At 37.4% G+C, this 21,472-nt stretch overlaps 1 protein-coding gene across 2 annotated transcripts in view; it reads right to left on the reverse strand.

The window, feature by feature from the left end:
- Nucleotides 1–21,472, reverse strand: part of COG5 (component of oligomeric golgi complex 5) — a 192,727-nt gene that overhangs the window by 158,285 nt on the left and 12,970 nt on the right. The gene's annotated exons all lie outside the window — the stretch shown is intronic.

The following is a 21,472-nucleotide window of genomic DNA, read 5'->3' on the forward strand; positions in this document are numbered from 1 at the left end:
AAGCCATTCCTGTGCAAAGGCTTGTTAGATTTTCACACTGAAGGGATTTAGCTAGAACTCTAGTGTGACGTGGATACCTTTCATACAGAGATTTTTCATTCGTACCATCTATCTACATAGACAGATCTGGCTGTCAAGTGCTGCAGCTAAAGTAGAAGATAATTTTCTTACCCTTGATAACTTTTGTATTATTTTGACTTTATTTCTCCTTCGATGATATTCCCTTCTAGCCATGCAACTGCTTTGTTGCAAACCAATCACCAACATTGCTAGCTACCCTATTTCTGTATTTCCTGGACGGTCATGGTATACCATCATACTACATCCTCTTTTTTCTATTTCATCTTATACCTACAATGAAGAATCAAGAAGCCTTAGAAAGTCATTATCATCAATAGTGCTGTAAGAAAGAATTAAGATACTCATCCAAACAAAAGTTTGTTGAGTGGTTTGCATTCTCGCATGCTTAAAAAATTCGTAATTTCAGTGAACAGGAGGGGGAAACAAAACAAAAAACTGAAAAATCAATTAGCATTATTTCACTTGTCTTGTTATATAAACTGCTCAGTGTGTCACCAGCTACCAGTATAATTAAAAGGCTAATTCTCAATAAGTATTGGCTTATTATTATAAGCAGAGAATATCCTTGAATATGAAAGCTAGTTTGACTAAACTATTACATAAAAAATAAGGATTTCTGAAGCACTTTTCTGAAGTTGCTTATAGAAAACAACAAAAGCGGATTTAAGAGAGCAAAAAGCTATTTTCCATTACATCATTAAATTATTAATCATATGTGCATTGCCAAAACTGTTTTTGTGGTTAAAAAAAGTAGTATTTGTAATGTACCTTTTACTTAGACTTCTGCCTTAGCTTACCATAACAGAAGACTCAAAAACATAATTTTACAGCTCCATGTTCCCTAAATGTCAGCCGCTTAAAATTATCTAAATTCTTCCTATAAGTTTAATTATCTAATTGAAAATAATTCAATATCTAAACTTACTGTGTAACATCTGTTAAAAAAAATCATTTCACTGGCTTTTTTCTAAAAGCTAGCCCAACAACACTGCATTCAACTGTACCCACTTACAGTGTTGATTTCATCCAGGCTATCACTAGGTTCCTACAAGAATTGCAATCCTTCATCTTATTTGAGAGATTACACGGGGGAAGTAAACTTGCTGGGTTTATGCAAGAAACTTTGGGTTTTTTTAATCCCATATGCTCCAAATTTGTCACTTCAGAAGCATTCTTTCAAGAGTAAGCTCTTTTGAAAAAAGATGTATCCCAAAAAAATAAGCAGGAAGTATTATTTTTTTCTGTTTTGTAACACTTCTTCCTTTCTCTGCCTAGCTATCCTCTGAACACTGAAGGAGAAAGTGGAATCTCTAGAGTTAATGGCATAATATTATTTCACTAATTACTTATCTTCCAATAAAAATACTATTCATTTATTTAAGAAGACAAAAACAAATTATAATGACCATAACAGATGAATAAACTTACATCCTGTGCTTATCTGAAATAAGCATTTAAGAAAAGCTTTCAGATGTGAATGGTTTCCTGACAATATGACTTCACTTTTTAAAATTTAATAAATCTTCAAGAACTACATATTTTTGCGTTAAAAGCTCATTCATTAGAAAGTCATATTCAATTAAACCATACTTGATAACAAAGGGAAAATGCAGGCTAGGAATTAGTCAAAAGAGATGAAGTCAGGTTTTAAAGGCTATGTTGACCACAGCAATTGATTGCCTTTAAGAATAAAGCAAGTTCATTATTACATTTACTATTCTTCATCTTTCATTAAACAAAAAAATGTACTTATACCACGTTGGAGTGCACTTCAAGGTCTGCCAAAGAAAATTCTGCACAGAGCAGGCATTGATACAAGAAAGAATATATGTAATTCTATGTACATGCAGGATTCATTATAAAACAGAATCATACATGAACTGTACCACAAAGATGACAGATTTAACACAGACAAGACAAAATAAAGAGTAACAAATGAAGGAACACTGAATAGCCTACAGATAGAGATGAGGATTTTTAGGAGGGATATGAAGGTGTGCCGTGGGTGCTTGTCAGACAGACTGAAAAAAAAACACAAAAAGAGGCAGCATCACTGGAGGAAAAAGGGCAAATACATGCCACAGTATTGTACAATAAGAAGCCCACTACATTCTTAAAAATGATCTCACCACCATGAGTCATTAGTTCAACTACATTTCACACCACTTTGCCTAAGGCAAGCAGAATTGCACAGGACTCTAAATTTACTAATTCTAGAAAACACCTCTCAGAAACATAAGCAGTCACCACCAGTTTGCACACATTCCCTGTCTCTAACATATTAGCTGTTAATCTGACTATGTTGTCTTTTAACTTCAAATGCATTTCCATTCAATTTTACATTGTAAAATGAGGCTAGCCCACACTAAAAATACAGAAAAGCTGAGTACAGTGCCAGTATCGATTAGAATATTCAAAATCACACCTTAACACAGTTTCACAAACCAGTGAAACAGAAATGTAAATACATCACAAAAATCCAGTTTCAAGCTGGTAACAATTTTTACAGACTACAAGGCACTGCTATATGGTCAGAAGTTCTGTTTACTTCATTAGCACCAGGGGAATCAGTGATTTCTAAATATATTAGATTAAAAATGTATGCATCCAGATACATACTAGATCAGTACACCTCTCTTCCTTCATTATTACATATATACACACATGCATATAATACGTAATTGGAACTAGATGATCTTAAGGTCCTTTCCAACCCTAACTATTCTATGATTCTATGATTCTGCAGCCATACACACCGAAAGTGGAGTTCAACATTAGAACCTATTTTTTTATTTATATGGATGGGTTTTTTGTAAGAGTATCTCTGAACTATACTGTAAGAGTAATCTCTGCACTATACCCCGCACTTCATTAATTAAAATGAAATAATACATTCAGCAAGCTATATAATTTACCTGGGCACAAAGATGATTTATTTCTGCTCTGATAGCTGCTACGTATATCATACCACAATGCACATAATAGCTCTTTTTCAACATCAATGTATGTGCTAGTCATCAGAATTCTTTGATAGCTGTGTATTTTAGACTCATGCTTGTTTCCTCTGAAGAAAGTGTTTTAGTTACTGATTGTCACTAAACTCTTTTAAAAGGAGAGAATACAGCATTCTTTAGCAAAGCTTCAAAGTAGTATAAAAATAAATAATACACTAACTTACCCTTCCCTCCCGCATTGTGCAAACAAAATACCTCTAATATATAGCTAAGGATAACGAGCTTACAACCTTCCAGCTTGTAAGAACCAAATTCCACTCCTACTTCAAACACTGCTGCAGTATCAGTGAATTTATGTCTTACACCAACAGTAGAGAAGAAGATGACTCTCATTACCTTCTTCTTTTTCTACTTCATAAAACACTTGTCCATTTCAAGAAGCAAAATTAAACACAGGGTTTGGGGTTTGTTTTGCTGGGGGGGGGGGTGATGTGTCTGGAGAGAAAAAAAAAAATGAAAAAAGAGATATAATAGCTGACTAACAGAAAAATCAAAACTGACTCATACCCAATAAGTACTAAAGAAGGATGTGAAGTAGGTAGAGAGTGTAGGTCAAGAGGAAAAGGGCACAAGGTTGAAGGAACTGATGTAAGGCAGCTAGAGTCACCAGGACCACAGAAAAGTGGAGGGCAACATGCAACCTGCCATAGTAAGAATGTTAGATTATAATAAGAACTTACATTTGAATCATCAAGTGTGATACGTGGTTTTGCCAAAATTGCCGGGAGGAGAGGGGAGAACAACATGATTAGCAGCTCCAGAAAAGGCTTTGGTTTAAGAAATTATACACAGAATAGCAGACAAACTGAGAGTAAGCATTATTCTACTACCTCTTTTCCTACAGATACACTATACATTTTGCCGAGTACAAAGCACATACAGAGCACGTGCATTCCAGAAACAGACATGAAAACAAAATGCTATTAGATGTCTGTTGCCAGTTATAAATTTCAAATAATGCTGTTGAATTTTCCCTCAAATCAGTATTGGTCAGATCACTTCAGTCTGTCTTGATGCTTTGAGTGTGTTTCACTACCAGAGTGTTTTTTCAGTTACTGCTTCTTTATCTCAATTTAATTATTTTTGTAGAGTAACAAATTGAAGGAGAAATACCATTAGACATCTTTATGTTCTCTGCTAAAATTACACTTCAGTGATTATTATAAATTGATTCATAATGGAAGAGAACTTCCTATTTACTTTATAGATTTCCGTATCAGCTGTTTTTCTATTTTACGAAGTAATTCTCACACAATGAAAAGAAATTCAGTTTAAAAAAAAAACACCACAAAGTACAGTGAAAGTTCTGTGATAGGCACAGAGACTGAAGTTATTAAAACAAATTTTATTCTTTATAGTTTGAATTATTTATATCCTTTGAATGTAACTATTTCTACATCCTCATTCTGATTCCTGGCACTGCACAGTCAGGCAAGCAGGCAGGCAGGCTGACGGCACAAAGCTGCTGGCAAACAGCACGCCCTTGTTTCCTTTCCAGGCTAGGTTTTTGGAAATACTCTTTTGGTTTCTGTTACCCTGCTATGATCTCTAACTTCCTACCCTATCTTGCAACAGTTTAACTTGATACCATATCTGATAAACAAATCAATGTCACTGCTGAAACAACATTGCTGTAAAATCTGTCACTCTGGCTATGTCAGACTGTTATTAGCAGAGCAATATTAGCACAGCTTTACTTTCAACTGTACTGGGATCTCTCACAATCTGTTGTGAGATGTTACTTCAAATTAAACTCAATTTTAATTCAATCAGTGGTGGGGAAAAAGGGGAAGCAGAATAACTGATAACAACCTACTGCTACTCTGTACCATGGTTTTCTTCCAGTTCTTATTTCAAGATATTTTTCATAAATCCTTGTCACAAATAAACAGAGAAGCAAGACAAAAGGACAGCTCCCCACATTAGCAGATCATTAAAAATATCAGTGATGCTTTGTGCACTAGGTTGTATTTAACAGTGTCCTGAAAACATGCATAAGGGAAATGAAAATGGGAAAGGAACATTATTTGTCATGTATGTATCATCACAAAACAAGAAGTGAATGTGAGCACTGCCATTGTAAAACACCTTAATGAGGAAGATCGACTCTTCTTGCTCACAGCTCTAACAGCTAGTAAAACCTACCAGTGAATGAGAAGAGAGCAAATGAAACAAAAGATGTGATAAAAATCTGCAGGCAGGTTTTAGGGAAGGTTTTAACAGAGTTATGTGGTTCAGCAACAAGAGCGGCTTCTCTACCTAAACCAAAAAGAACTTTCACGGAAAACTAATTTTTTGTGTTTTCCAAAAATACCACACAACTGCACATATACAGACCACGGGAAAGCTGAAATAAGATGATTTAGCAAACATACATGTTGCTATTGTAATCGGTAAGGTACTTCATAAGACCTTTTCTTTCCAGATACAACAGACTTTCTAGCAGCATATTTGCATGTAATAAAAACAAGAGTGTTACTTGAATTATAAATTCATCTTCTGAACAGTTACCAAAACATCAAATCAGAAGAAATTTGCAAACTGATTGAATCACTTAATTTTCTACATTTAAACAGGAACAAACATTGAAGTTTAATAATTTCGACCTATGAGGTTATATGCTCATAAATATGAAATGGAGCTATACAGCTCATCTGCAGTCACAGCAAACATGGATAAAGCACAAAAAAGTGCACATCAATACAAGTTAAAGTAACCTTTAAAAAGATTAATACCTTCAGAAACTTCTGACAAAACCTGCCTCAACTGTACAGCTTATAGAGAACATTCCAGAAGCAGTTTAAATAAAGTGGAATAAAAGGGGGAACTTTTGATTCAGTCACTGAGACTTCCTTATGCCACAATTTTGCTTCAAAGGTGGGGAGTCTTTGGAATTGTAGACAATCTGCTAAAGAAACAGCATGTAATAGGATGTTCCGTCTTTTAATGAAGCTAGGTCTTCGCATATTTCCCTGAAATGACAGAAGGAGAGATAGGAGACCATACTGTTCTTCAGTTGAAAAGGGTCTACCTTTAAGGTATAAAGCCATTAATCAGATTTAGTGCCCGTGAGCAATGGAAGGTTGGACCTGAATGGTAAACAAGTAAAAAGCCTGGACTACTTTACTTTTCTAACTATAACTGAGAAAAGGCTGTAAAATTCTCGTTAAACCAATATTTGAAAATTACGTCCATGAGTTGGGAGACAAAACGGAAGAAACTACTCCTGTGAAAACAGCCTGTTCTTAAAGCTGTTTCCTATGTGCAAGAATTACATCTTATTCTACAGTACACATTACTTTGTATCACACACAGCAACACCTTCACCGATTTTAAAGGCAATGCAGAAATGACAGTTACTACCATGCATGACCTGAGCACAGACTTCAGTCTTCTTTGCACAGCTATTTGGTTAGATTTTTTTAACCTGAACTAGCTCACTAGCTATAAATGAACAAGCTAAAAGTGATACATTTATGATTTGAGCAACCAGTATTTACTTGAGGAATTACAACAGAATTGTGTATACAATCTCATTTTTCAATTACTTTATATCTCTGAATGTGCCAGGCCTCATTTTCCACTCCTTAGCTCTTGTCATTTCTTTGTCTGCTAATCATGGAGCCCTTCTGCGACCCTTTATTTTCTCCCCATGAATGCACTTCTCCAGTCTTAATCTTCAAGGAAAAAAAGCACATTTAATCTCCTGCTGTGACATGTATAATTGCATTTATTCACAGGTAACCACAAAGCTATGTTTTTATCTGTAAAGCACAATTCCCTATGCCAACTGCAGAAGTACAGATTTGCCTGACATAGCTGCATGAATGCTAGAACAGAAACAACATTGATAAAGCAATCCCAGCATGGATGCAGTCCAATTCCAGTGCTTTGCAGAAATTTTGTTGTTTTGGTTTTTTTTTTTTTTTTAATTTAAAAAGCATATTATGTGTATGTGTTGAACATTCAAGATGCTCTGCCCATTTACAACTGCTTCTCCTGCAGTAGCCTGCCTTAATCTGAGGTGTACACCCACAGAAAACTACCACTACTTTACTTACTTCTGTTCCTCTCTTCCAGCTCCCCTAGAAACAAAACTATCTAGGAAGAATGCAGAGCAACTGTGAGGTGGCGAGAGGATGGCTTATTTACATACTTACTTAAGAGAACAATAACATAAGGGAGATTTAAGTCATCTAAATTGTAGATTATGCACCTAAAATATATCTATAATGCATCTAAACAATTTCTTGCATCAACTAAGTAATCAAAACACACAAATTTGTTTGAAAACACTTATCGTCCATAACAAGGTAATTGACTATCATTAATTCAGCTTTACAGCCCTGAATTCTTTCAAATTAATTCAACTTCTCTACTATTTTTCTATAGCAACTTTGCGTCTAACTGACTGACTTCAACAGAAATACCCTGTTTATCTTTCTGAATGTCGCAACAACACAAGCTGGACTTTACCCTTCCCTCTCAGTAAGGAGTTACAAATGAATGGTTCTGGGAAGCTAGCATATTTGTATAACATCCTCCTTAATTATTGTTCGACTATAAGGTATCCTTACTTGATGACAGAATAAATTACCCTGCCGTCAAAAATAAGGCAGGAACATTTACTGAAAAATCCTCCTATTCTAAATCTTTACAGACAATCTGGAAACCTGCATATTAGTTACATTATTCCATAATAGGTGTCCTTCTGGTTCCTGCCAAGCACAGAATTTTCTGCAGTATTTTAACTTTAACATATCTATACACCTGTAATGCATTCATTGTGTTCATACACTGTTTTCCAGTTCTAGTTGTTGTCTTTGCTTTGACACTACATTAGAACAGCCTCTATTAAGGACTACCCTCTTTCTTGATTGCCAAAAAGCCAATAATTCACAATTTAATTTAGTCTTCTCAGTAAGCTTTTGACTTTCAACTTTTTTTTAATAGTTTTGTCCAAACTAGTGAACAGAAGATCTTCTGCATTGGAAAATTAACTACTTCAAAAATAAAACATTAAACACTGGGTCTATTCTCAGTTTGCCCTATGCACCATGACTTGCCACTCGGAGAACATGGGGCTTCCAAATACAATACGTTTATTTATTATAAGAGAATCCAAAATAATATTTCTCCTTGTTGTTAATTCTTGTGTTAGAAACTGGTGATCTTTCACCACTGGCCATTGAGGACAAATAGTCCAGGCTCCCAACACCACTCTTCCATGCATCTCAGAAACATGCTTAGTTCACAATGCTTCCATTTTTATGGTTTAATTCAGTGGGGTTTAAAAGTAACATCTTTTGGATTTTGTTAGCTGGATTCTCTGATCTATATGCATTTACAGATACTTTTACTGTAACCTGTCATTCTGTTACCCCCTCAATGAAATTTTCCAAACATGATTTGTTACCACCATGATTTGATCTTCTAATGAGCATTCTAATGAAATGCTCACTTATTTTCCTTGGTAATCACAAGTTACCTGTCCATTTCATCCACTTCTATTCTCTCAAGCTCTATTTCTGAATTTGTTCAAAAAGAAAAAAATATAATCTCTGTTCTTAGACACACAATATTGAAGTGCTACTTCTGAACTAACCATGTTCTTGTTCAGTACAACCACCAGGTTATGCATTAATGAATGCTTCGGTCCCAGCAGAAAGAAAAAAATATCAATATTATTAACTGCTTCTTGGCGTTATTTCCATGACCGTTCAACAGAAACTTCACCACTGGACACAACAAAACAAACACACATCTTCTCAGCTGCCCCCAGCCAACTTCCCTAACAAAAAAATGTGTGACATCTGTCCACACCTTCCCATGGGGAAGTGATTATCTGTTGAACTCAAACCACTGAGTCTGAGCACCTTAGAGATCATTACTCTGGTTCTGGGAGAACTAGCGTGCAGCTTTATATTGAATGTCCAAGTACGTAAATGCTCAGGAAAGGAAGAGGAGAACAGAGAAAGTTATAAATGCTAACTCCTACCAGAGGTTCAGACAGTGCATATGCAGACCTGCCTGAAATGTGTAATTGTCATTTCCTCGTAGAACCTGGAGAAGAGAAGGCTGCGTGGAGACCTCAGAGCAGCCTTCCAGTATCTGAAGGGGGTCTATAGGGATGCTGGGGAGGGACTCTTCATTAGAGACTGTAGTGATAGGACAAGGGGTAACGGGTTAAAAATTAAACAGGGGAAGTTTAGGTTGGATATAAGAAGGAAATTCTTTCCTGTTAGGGTGGTGAGGCACTGGAATAGGTTGCCCAGGGAGGTTGTGAATGCTCCATCCCTGGCAGTGTTCAAGGCCAGGTTGGACGAGGCCTTGGGTGATATGGTTTAGCGTGAGGTGTCCCTGCCCACAGCAGGGGGGTTGGAACTAGATGATCTTAAGGTCCTTTCCAACCCTAACGATTCTATGATTCTATGAACCTCCACACAGAGTAGAACAGACACCCAGATCCGTGCTCTTTCAGATGTATCATTCTAGCTGTAAATGGTGTCAAACTCTACATAACACAATTTTTCCATACTCGTTGTTAGTGTCACTGATTTGGTTGTTTATAGTAGATACTGAGTCCTAGCTTTTAATTACTTACTTAAAACTTTTATACCTATAGAAATACAGTGAGAATTCACCACCACTTAGAGATGACATCTCTGCTTTGCTGATACCCCTGCAATTCACTTTCATTTTGAATTATGTAATCCAACTTGCCTTTCTTTCCATGAACAGACAAGTGTAAGTAGATACCTTCTTTGTTTATGTAAGATGCGAAATACACTACAAATTATTTTCAAACCCTTAGCAGAAGTTCTTACACTTTCCAACGTATTGATAATTTACAAGGTGCAAAATGATGATCTTTCAGACATTTACAACTGGACTCCCTCTTTCTTCTCTCTCAGCCAAAAAGTAATTCTCATCTTTGGTGTGCCCAATTTTATTTTTAACTGAAACAGGCTTTAAAGTCAGTGCACAAAAAATGACTACATTCAAAGGCAGACAAAGCTTGCAGATATCTCTGGGTGTTGATAATTTTCATATGTCACATGGAAACAGAAACCCATAGCTTTCACTTCTACTTTTAATTATGTAGTTTATTTAAAATGTCTGACTACCCAGTAACAGTTTTGACTACCCAGTTTTGTCTCAAAACTCAAACATGCCCTTAGATGTGCATTAGTTTCACAATGTAACTGTTCCAAAGAAATTTAAGAAATCATGAAAAACCTCTGAAGTTGTATTTATCCTGTATTTGGCTAAACACAAGCATTCACAACTACAAGATTAGCTATGTTACTGGTTCTCCCAAATTCTTTCATGCCTCTACTTTCATAACACACCCTAGCTAAAAATCCCAAAAGTAGACAGTCGAGGGGTAAAGCAAAAACAAGGTCCAAACACCTTTATCAGGTGCCATACCATCCTTCTGGTGGGGAAAAAGTATTCCGTAACAGCAAAAACAGAAACAGATACGGTTTAATTCCTTGCTACTCTACTGGGATACTTTGAGAAGACAGCAGAAGGCAAATTTTGTAATTAGAGAAATACAATGAAAGTATAGCTTCCAGATTTTAGAATCACACATTTAAATTCACTAATTACAAAACAAAGAAACAAAAACTGGAAAAAAAAAAAACCTTACCTTATGAGACCTGGACTTTACCCTTAAGCTCATAATGAGAAAAGATAGGAGAGTGTAATTACCAAGACCACCTTCCACAACCTCCCTCTTCCATCACCTTCTGCTCTTCATTTCCAATCAGTTCCTCTTTCAAAATTCCCAAGCCCTTCTGTTTCAGCCTTACCCAGGTGGGACTACAAACTTCAGATATATCCTCTGGCTCTCAAAGCCCCAAACCATCTGGTACATTATCAGATAGAAAATACTATAGTTTCAGCGGTTTTAAGAAGCAAGTAGTACTGGCTTTATCTCAAACACAGAACTGACTGCACTACCAAGGTAAACACTATTTGTGCCTCGTGCATGACAGTACACAAGAGTTGAAACGCGTATCAGCTTAATAGATGCGTGACTGGTGCAGCTATTCCACTGTCCTGACAATAATTGCAGCCTTTCCACACCTTTTTTATATAGGGACCAAAACTGAACACAGTATTCCAGGTGTGGCCTGACAAGAGCTGAGTAGAGTGGGATAATGACATCTTTATCTCTGCTGGTTATGCCCTTGATGGAACTCAGCATCCTGTTCACTTTCTTAATTGATACTAATAACAAAATAGTAGCTATCAGATTCAGAGTAATAGATGACAACGAGGTTGAAAGGGCAAAGATTTCCAGAAATGTAAGGAGCAAAATGTGCGGACATCTGTAAATGGAAGCAAGAAAGAGCAGAAGATAGAAAGTAGTTTTGATGGGCCTGGAATCAGGTTGAAAACTGTCAGACATACTCCATATGCTACAGCAAAGACACCTGAACACACTGCAATTAAGCTCTGACACAGCCTTAATAATAGGACATCAATAACATACCTCTCAGGAACAGGTTAACTCCTCAAGATTGAAAGCGGAGAACTAAAAATCCATTTTAAAATACCTGACACACAGCACTCTGACAAGCTCTATATATCTGAGACTAAATTTACCAAACACTTAATAACAGAGCAAAATCAAATTCTTCGAGTAGTTATAGCTAAAAGACTAATCTCATCAAAACCAGAAGTTAAATTAATGTTAACATGAAAAAATAGCTCCATAATTCACTCAATATGGCAAATTTGAAACATGTTTATGGTCTTTTAAAGGAAACGAGACATCAAGATAAGCCACTGTTACAATTATATGTGGATTAGTTTTCTAGAACCGTATGCATAAAGAAAATTATATTTTGAGATATCAGAATAGTTATGACTTCAGATTAACAGTGACACAGCAATGAAACTACATCAACAGAAACCAAACTTTTGAAAACCTGAGGAAATGTAAATTCAAGACCTACTAATTAAAAGGTTATACTGAAAACCAAAATTCCAACAGGATGATTTTTCTTGGATCAATTCAACTTAGTCTTTTCTCTCAGGTGCCTGTAATTATCTAGTATCTTCTACTCAAAATGGTTAGAAAAAGAATACGTGCAAGAGATTAACTAAAACATATCAACTATTTACATAAAAAGATTTGTCTAACATAAGGTTTCCAAGCCAGGAATCCTAATCACAGCAAAATGCAATTTGATAGTTAATGTTCTGAATGTTCTATCTGCCTTGTTCAAAGAGGATAAAGAGGTCTGACACTATTAGCCTCTAACTAATAGAAAATTGTAGTAAGTTTTGCAAGTAATTTTGTTATAAACATTAATTCAGTATCTTAAAATGAACAGTTCATATTAATGAATTTGTTACATACTATCAAGATTTTTTCCTTATTTCAAAAGCCAACAAGAAATAATCTCCATAGAAGCTCCTTAACACTGCATAAAAGGTAAAGACAGCATAAAATAAGAATACCTAGAACAAGATTGCTGTATGCATAACTTAAACAGAGAAAGAAGTAAGTGGATGGTATAGCAACTAACAAAGAGCACAAGGACTAGTTTTTACACTCATTACACAAAATATTTGGTTGTACAGCATAATGCATGAAATAACACAATTTAACAAAAGCTTAAATAGCTCTTCCTTTTATGTTCATTTACAATAAATCAAGTAATGACTTTGGCAAACACGAAGCTAGGAACACTACTAAGAAAACCACAAGACCTTCTTAGTCACCACAAGGATTTTTTGCTAGCACTAACTACCCATAGCTTTCACAGCACTCCTTTCCTTGAATAAACAGAACAGCTAAAAAAATCAGAATCTTGCTAAACATAGTCAATTAGAGCATTCCAAATATCCTTTTTTCTTTTTCTTTATCAATGTATAAAATAGTATCTTCAATTGCCTCTGCTGCATGAATGTAAGCTGAATGGTTCTATCAACACCATCACAATAAAGAAAAATTATTTTGCAGTATATCTAACCGTCACAGAATGACCACTATTATCCATGAGAAACATAATCTCTGGTGTGTGTATATATATATATTTATTATACATTATGCCATTATTTTGTGATTAAATGCACTATTAACCATATACAGATAATCACAATGTAACTAGAGCAGGCCATCATTTTCAGTTTTTATCAGAGATGAAGAAGAGCAGGTCTGACAGTGTATTCTCTAAGTATTTCACATGTGACCCTGGCTTCATGTTCGTGAACAATTTCTTTTTATTTTCAAAATTTTTGTAAGTCTGATTTTGGAAAAATTAAGCTTTAATATAAAAAAGTTTTCAGTTTCCAGTGAGTTCAGGACTCTATTTTAAAGCTACAAATATTAAGGCTTCTAAGTTATTTGTGTATCTGCTCAGCCTTCTCAGCAGGGACTATTTTTGGCTCTGGAATACTACAAATAAAACTTTGTACAACAACTTTTGAAAAATCTTCCATCTTGTGGTAACAGAGACTCATGAAAAACAAAACTATACAAAAAAAAAAACTAACTCAACTGAAAGGAACAACATGAAAATGAAGAACATAGAGACTACGCTCTACTACAGAAAGGCACAGTATATTTTAGCCGAAACAATTCCAGTGAAGGTCTGGCAGTGTTTCTGCTAACACCACCAGGGACTAAAGAAAAATGTTTTAGCAAGATATTTGCACTTGGTATGGATGCAGATGCACCACCTGAAGCAGTGGCATTCGAAAATAATGCAGATGGCTCTGAGCCAATAATACAATTCAGTCACTCCCAGCAGGACTAATTACCCCAGGCGAAGCATCATGCTAGCGTGGCTGTGTAATTTCTATTAATCAAATCAGTTCACTTCCCCCTACAGAACAGTGCATTCTGCTACACAGACATATGCTATATTATTTTGGAGGACACTAGGTCTTGCACAAGGCAGTAAATTGTAATACATCTAAACCCCAAAGCAAAAACACCACGAAAGCAAATTTTTCTCCAGATTGATGTGTGTTGATTCTTAGGAGAAACTGTGCATGGCAATATTAATGTCAACAAATCTGTCTGCTCTGTGTACCAGAAGTGAAAGACCTCGCTGACATTACATTAAACAAGTCCTTCCTCATTCTAATTGCAGTCAATTGAAGATCTGGCTTGGCAAATGTACACTCTAAATTTTTGCTTGGAATAGAAAAAAGATAAGCTCATCACTGAATATGATATGGGGAGAAGGCAGCAGTGAAAGATGGCTGCCATATTAGCTATGGCAGGTGTTCAGACAGGTTACCATTGCAAGTTTAGTAATACATGTGTACAGACACCTAACATTACTTCAAACACTGCAGCAGTTAAAATGACATAATTTTTGTACAAGCATATTTAATCTGAAAGACAAATACTACAGTAAGCCACAGTGACACAGATACAATGTCAACCTGCAGACACTTTAGAGTAACTTTCTGTGTTTTAGATTATTTATGCTGGCTTAATACTCAATTAATAAGGCACACTTTGGAAACAAAAGGTACAGGTAAATCCAACTTGCAATAGATATGGATAATGGTATAAAACTGACTACTGAAAAAAAGTTATTTAAGTTTTCAACAAATTAGAGCTGTTTCCTGAACACCGGCTAGTAGTCTTTAGGATTTTGATAAACACAAAACAATATTCATCATCATTCCCAAATATTAAAAATTTACAGGAGTAAATTAACATCTTTCCTAAAAACAGCTGGGTCACTGAGAAATGGATAGCTTGCCTTCTTTCCTAGCAAAGGAAAAAAAATAGATACATGACACTTATATTCACATAGCCAGTATCATCTTCCTTTTCCTGCTCACTGCGTTCTCCTAGAGAATACTGACATAATAGTTTTTGAGGGCCAATTTTTGCAGCACTCCAGTAACTTGATGAACTGTGTGAATTTCACTTGAATGTCGGTCACAACCAGAAGAGAGTAATTGTGGCAGAGAGGTGAGCTGAAGGTCTTTGAGATTTATTTATTTCATCTGAAGGAGTGATAAGAGGCTGAACTAAAGTGATGGCATGATTTTTCCAGTCACGCTGTCTAATATTCCAGGAGCTGTCTGGGCACACTGCCCAACAAACAGACTTGTGCAAAGCAAATTTAACATCAAAGAATACAACTAAAAGAAAACAAAACAAATAAAAACACGCACACCACCAAAAAAACACCAAATCCTGAAACTTCTCTATAATACATTTATTATTGTGGGGTGGGAGGGAGGCAAGCATCCCTGAGAGAAACAAAGCAACAATTCGTAGCAGAGCAGTTTACTCAGTCCGCCTGCTTCAAGGCAAAATCACCTGTCTCTATTCCTGGTACATGCTTTGTCTAACTGCTTTTAAAAAAAAGCTTCAAATACTGACTTCACAGCCCCCCTGAAATGAACATTACTGGCAGAAACTGTTCCTAACATTTTAGATAAAAATTTTCTTTGCTTCATTTCAGGCCCATAACTTACTGTTTCAATCACAGCAGATATGGAGAGCCATTTACTCCCTTCCCATATGAAAAACTTTTATTTACCTGAAGAATGTTACTCTGCCTCTTAGACCCCTCTTCTCCAAAACAAAGAGCCACAAGCTTTCAGTTCCTTTGCTGACAGCCCATCCCCAAGACCTTCAGCCATCATTACTACTGTACTTAGGACTCTATCCAATTAACCTACATCTTTCTTGAATGAGGTGTCTCAAAAGGATCCTGACACTCCAGCTGAAGCATGAACAAAAGACTAGTTTCAGCGTCTTGTTCAAAACACCTGTCCTTATAAAGATCAGTACAAATTTCATTGCCAAAAATGTCATGCTGCTACAAAACAAACGGAACAAGTGACTTGCACTCAATTTGTGAGGACTCTGCAGAACTGTTACCCACACAGTCATTTCTCCTATTTCTGCTGCTAACTACAATTATTTATTGCTAGGACTTTGCACTTGTCTGAAAGAGAAATGAAATCAGTTCACTTAAGATGTATCTCCAGTATGCTAGAATATTCTTCATGTTAATCCTGTTGCCCAACATACTTCCCATTCTTCTCTGCTTGATTGTTACTTGTAAATTTAATAAGGATATAGCATATTACATCACTCAAATCATTAATGAAAACACTATGCAGCTGCAGAATACATTTCAATAAAACCCCACTTGATACATTGTTGGGAAACAATGAACAACTCATGACAGATTTTGACCATCACTGGGGTACAGCTTTCCCAAAACTTCTGCATTAATTACACACCATTTTCATCTGGATTATATTGCTGATGTGTGGCAACATGTCAAGAACCCTGTTTAAATCGAACTACAACACAGCCATTGATATCTCTAGCCCTCAGATTTGTTAGGCTGCCAACAAAGAAAATACAGTTAGTTAAACAGAATTTATTCCTTATAAATCTTATGTGGCCTACCATTTAATAGTATTTTTACAGTCTAGATTCCCACAAATAATTTATCTGTTCTAGAGTTTCTTTGCTTAAGGAAGTCAAGTTAGAGTTGTCTAAATAAAATAGCTCTATTTTATTTATAAAATAAATCTGGATCTGGTTTGAGACCATTTTAAGAACCTGAATGTACACAAGTCCATGGGACCTGATGAAATCCATCCGCGGGTCCTGAGGGAGCTGGTGAATGAAGTTGCTAAGCCACTGGCCATCATATTTGAAAAATCACGGCAGTCTGGTGAGGTTACCAATGACTGGAAAAAGGGAAATATAACCCCCATTTTCAAGAAGGGGAAAACGGATGACCCGGGGAATTACAGACCAGTCAGTCTCACCTCTGTGCCTGGCAAAATCTTGGAGCACATTCTCCTGGAAGGCATGCTTAGGCACATGAAAAACAACAAGGTGCTTGATGACAGCCAGCATGGCTTCACTAAGGGGAAATCCTGCCTGACCAATTTGGTGGCTTTCTATGATGGGGCTACAGAACTGAGGGACAGGGGTAGAGCAGTTGATGTCATCTACCTGGACTTGTGCAAAGCGTTCGACACTGCCCCACACGACATCCTTGTCCCTAAATAGGAGAGACATCAATTTGATAAGTGGACCACTCGGTGGATAAAGAACTGGCTGGATGGCTGCACGCAAAGAGTTGTGGTTAATGGCTCAATGTCCAGCTGGAGACCAGTAACCAGTGGTGTCCCTCAGGGATCGGTGTTGGGACCGGTCTTGCTCAACATCTTTGTTGCTGACATGGACAGTGGGATTGAGTGCGACCTCAGCAAGTTTGCCGATGACACCAAGCTGTGTGGTTCGGTTGATACGCAGGAGGGAAGGAATGCCATCCAGAGGGACCTCGACATGCTTGTGAGGTGGGCAGATGCCAACCTCATGAAGTTTAACCATGCCGAGTGCAAGGTCCTACACCTGGGTCGGAGCAATCCCAGGCACAGCTACAGGTTGGGCAGAGAAGAGATTCAGAGAAGCCCTGTGGAGAAGGACTTGGTTGATGAGAAAATGAACATGAGCCGGCTTCAGTGTGCGCTCGCAGCCCAGAATGCCAACCATATCCTGGGCTGCATCAAAAGGAGCGTGACCAGCAGATCGAAGGAGGTGATCCTGCCACTCTACTCTGCTCTCCTGAGAACTCACTTGGAGTATTGTGTGCAGTTCTGGTGTCCTCAACATAAAAAGGACATGGAACTGTTGGAACAAGTCCAGAGGAGGGCCACGAGGATGATCAGGGGACTGGAGCACCTCTCGTATGAAGACAGGCTGAGAAAGTTGGGGCTGTTCAGCCTGAAGAAGAGAAGGCTGCGTGGAGACCTCAGAGCAGCCTTCCAGTATTGGAAGGGGGGCTATAGGAATGCCTGGGATGGACTCTTCATTAGGGACTGTAGTGAGGTAATGGGTTAAAACTTAAACAGGGGAAGTTTAGACTGGATATAAGGAAGAAGTTCTTTACTGTGAGGGTGGTGAGGCACTGGAATGGGTTGCCCAGGGAAGTTGTGAATGCTCCACTCCTGCCCGTGTTGAAGGCCAGGTTGGACCAAGCCTTGGGTGAGATGGTTTAGTGTGAGGTGTCCCTGCCCATGGCAGGGGGGTTGGAACTAGATGATCTTAAGGTCTTTTCCAACCCTAACTATTCTATGATTCTGTGATTCTGTTTTCAATAAAGCAAGCACTCCAGTCTTCTGAATTTCATCTCTCCTCCCGGGAGTTCCCAAAGACAGCCACAAAGAACAAAGAGATTACTCTGAATAGCAGCTGAGATACATTAGGATGAATATACATATTGTTTATATTTGTATTCTTAAAACTTATACAATACACATATACATATGTATGCACACAAAGGAACACACTCTCCTTTTTATGGAATACGTCCATGTTTTGATAGCAGCAGAGAAAAGAAAAGACAGATTTCTTATGTTTAAAATATTTGGAAAGATTTTGTTCTATTTCATACCATAAGCATTTTCAAAGATGAGGAAAACGCAGACCATGTGACATTACTACCACACAAGAACAAAAGGTAAAAAGAAACTGAATTTTCACAAAGAAATTTAACTCTCTCCCTTTGCCAAGCATTGTCTTATGTTACTATATGACACAAACTTGATAACGACCTGTAATAATACAGATAACTTCACAGTCTTTACAGCGGTGTTCCCTTTTGGGGGAAACTCCAGGTTACTATGTGTAGTAGGAATACTAGAAAAGCACACTGAAACAGAGAAACCTCAATACTGAACAAAACCAACACTTTCCCTGGTAAGGCAAGTGGAGAAGAAGTCCTTTTCCTCCTCCCATTTCCTCTAATTTTGATGTGTCTAACAGACACATAGCTATACCCAGGGTTTTTCTTGTTTAAATGATTTCATGACCCATGTTTTTTACCCTAGAAAGGTGCTAAGTCCAATTTTTTTCTCATCTCCACAAGAGAATTTTTCAGGCCCAAGATCACTGTCACTTTTGTGCAGATGTCACTAGTTCCGGAGTATACTCTAGAAGACAGGGCTACCACCACCTATATTATGCCAGCTACAAAGAGGCCTTCCATCCAGGCATAGCCAAGTAACTTCCTTCAAACTACATTTCACCCAGTATCATGCATATCCTAACTATGTTTTCTCCATCCAAGCTACGCTTCTTTACAAGTATCATCGAGCTTTATTTCTCTGAATTTCCCTTAAGTATTTCTATTGCCATATTAAGCCTAAATAACAGTGTGAACTTTGTTCCCTCTTTATAAAGAACTGTGCTGGTTTGGGCTGGGGTAGAGTTAATTTTCTCCACAGTAGCTAGTATGGATCTACGGTCTTGATTTATGCTGGAAACAGTGCTGATAACACAAGGGTGTTCTACCTAATGCTGAGCAGTGCTTACACAGAGCCAAGGCCTTTTCTGCTCCTCACACCACCCCACCAGCGAGCAGGCTGGGGGTGCACAAGGAGCTGGGAGGGGACACAGCTGGGACAGCTGAGCCCAACTGACCCCAGGGATATCCCACACCACACGGAGTCATGCTCAGCATGTAAAGGTGGGGAAGAAGAAGGAAGGGGGGACATTTGTAGTGATGGTGTTTGTCTGCCCAAGTAACTGCTACGTGTGATGGAGCCCTGCTGTCCTGGAGATGGCTGAACATCTGCCTGCCCATAGGAAGTGGTGAATGAATTCCTGGTTTTGCTTTGTTTGTGCAGCTCTTGCTTTACCTGTTAAACTGCTGTTATCTCAACCCATGAGTTTTCTCTGTTACTCTTCTGAGTCTCTCCCCTATCTCACCAGGGAGGGAGTGAGCAAGTTGCTGTGTGGGGCTTGAGTTGACAGCTGAGATTAAACCACAAGAACACAATACATATGTAGAGTTTTCTCTATTTTAGCTAGACTCTTGTAACTGACAATATTTTGCTTTTTCTATAGAATTATTTAGCTTTAAAGTAAGGTCACAGTCCTATCTTCCCCCATCCTGTCTTCTCACAAGTTACATGGAAGGCAGTATTGTCCTGGAGCAACTTCTACATGGGAGACACACAAAACTTTATTTAAATAGACCCCTTCCCCTTCATTTTATGGCTGCACAGCTTAGTCACAGACCAACTCCAAGTTTACAAAAGAGCACTATTACAGCTGCTGTGAGAGCCTGCCTACAAGTATCATATGCTCACAAGGTCATTCAAGCAAATAAATTCACTAGCTGTGAAATAAATTATAATACAACCATATATAAGTACTAGGAATTTATTATAATTAAAAGAAGTCCAGGCATTTATATGAATAATGATGACATCAGTTATAGGTATTCGACAACCCGAAGATATAAATCCACTGCTAGTTCTGTAACTGCCAGATGGAATTAACAACCTGTCCACAGTCAAACTGGACATTTCCTGCATAACTAAGAATTTTTTCCTCTTCATCTGATCAGTTACTGACCACGGTTACAGACAGTAAGTTCTGCATACTGACACAGAAGACAGCAGAATTCTTTAATACCTACAAAATTTCTTCTGTGGAAGGCAGCTATATGCAGTTTACCATTTTCTTGTCGCATTCTATTGTTTAAACCTGCTTAGGAATGTTTCTTTTTCACCTTATAAAATATTTGTATTAAAATATCACAAAGAAGCAGTGTCATGTACAGCATGTTATTCACTGCATTAGGCACTATGTGACATCTGAATATGCCATTTGCGTTACCTATCCGTACACTGAATTGGACTGTATAATAGGAAGAAGCACCACTAGAGAAGCAGCTAATAGCTTATTCAACGTACTGTCACAACTCTGTTTCTACTTTGCTAGAGAACCCAAAGAAGATTGCTGGGAGGTGGACGAGGTGCAGAAGAAAGTTTGGGGGTTTATATACCTGCATCTATACACACACATACATACATACATGTTTTCTTTTCTTACTGTTCCGAAGCTCATTTCAAAGAATGTTAAAATCCAACACAGAGGAATTTTTAAACTACATCAGCTTTAAGTAGAGACCTCAGTGAAAATATTACCAAATGCTTTCAGAGTAAAGTTCCTAACATTATCCACTGAAGCTGGAGATCTGCAGACTACTAGCAATTAAAAAAGTGCCCAATAAACCAAGCCCTTCTCAGTGAAAGCTACTGTTTCTTGTAGTGCCTCTGACTGACCCATATTTCTAATTCCAGTATTTTGTATTTTTTTCATGTCTTTTCCCATCACTGCAAAATAAACTTCAAGACACAACTGAGTAAAAGCTGTAAGTGAACTAACATGGATTTGTCGAGGAAATACATGTGGAATACATTTACCTAAAAGAGCACATACCCATTTGTGTCCCCCAAGCATATAGAGAGTTCAACAGTAGGTAAGAACAATGTCCAGTTATCCCAATAGTCTACCCAGAATACCCTATAAGCAATAAAGGGTACGTTATACCATAGAAAGT

Source organism: Pezoporus wallicus, unplaced genomic scaffold (assembly GCF_028554395.1).
Source record: "Pezoporus wallicus isolate ANWC-B61680 ecotype Strahan unplaced genomic scaffold, APGP_CSIRO_Pwel_v1 contig_5542, whole genome shotgun sequence".
NCBI classification, from domain to species: Eukaryota; Metazoa; Chordata; class Aves; order Psittaciformes; family Psittacidae; genus Pezoporus; species Pezoporus wallicus.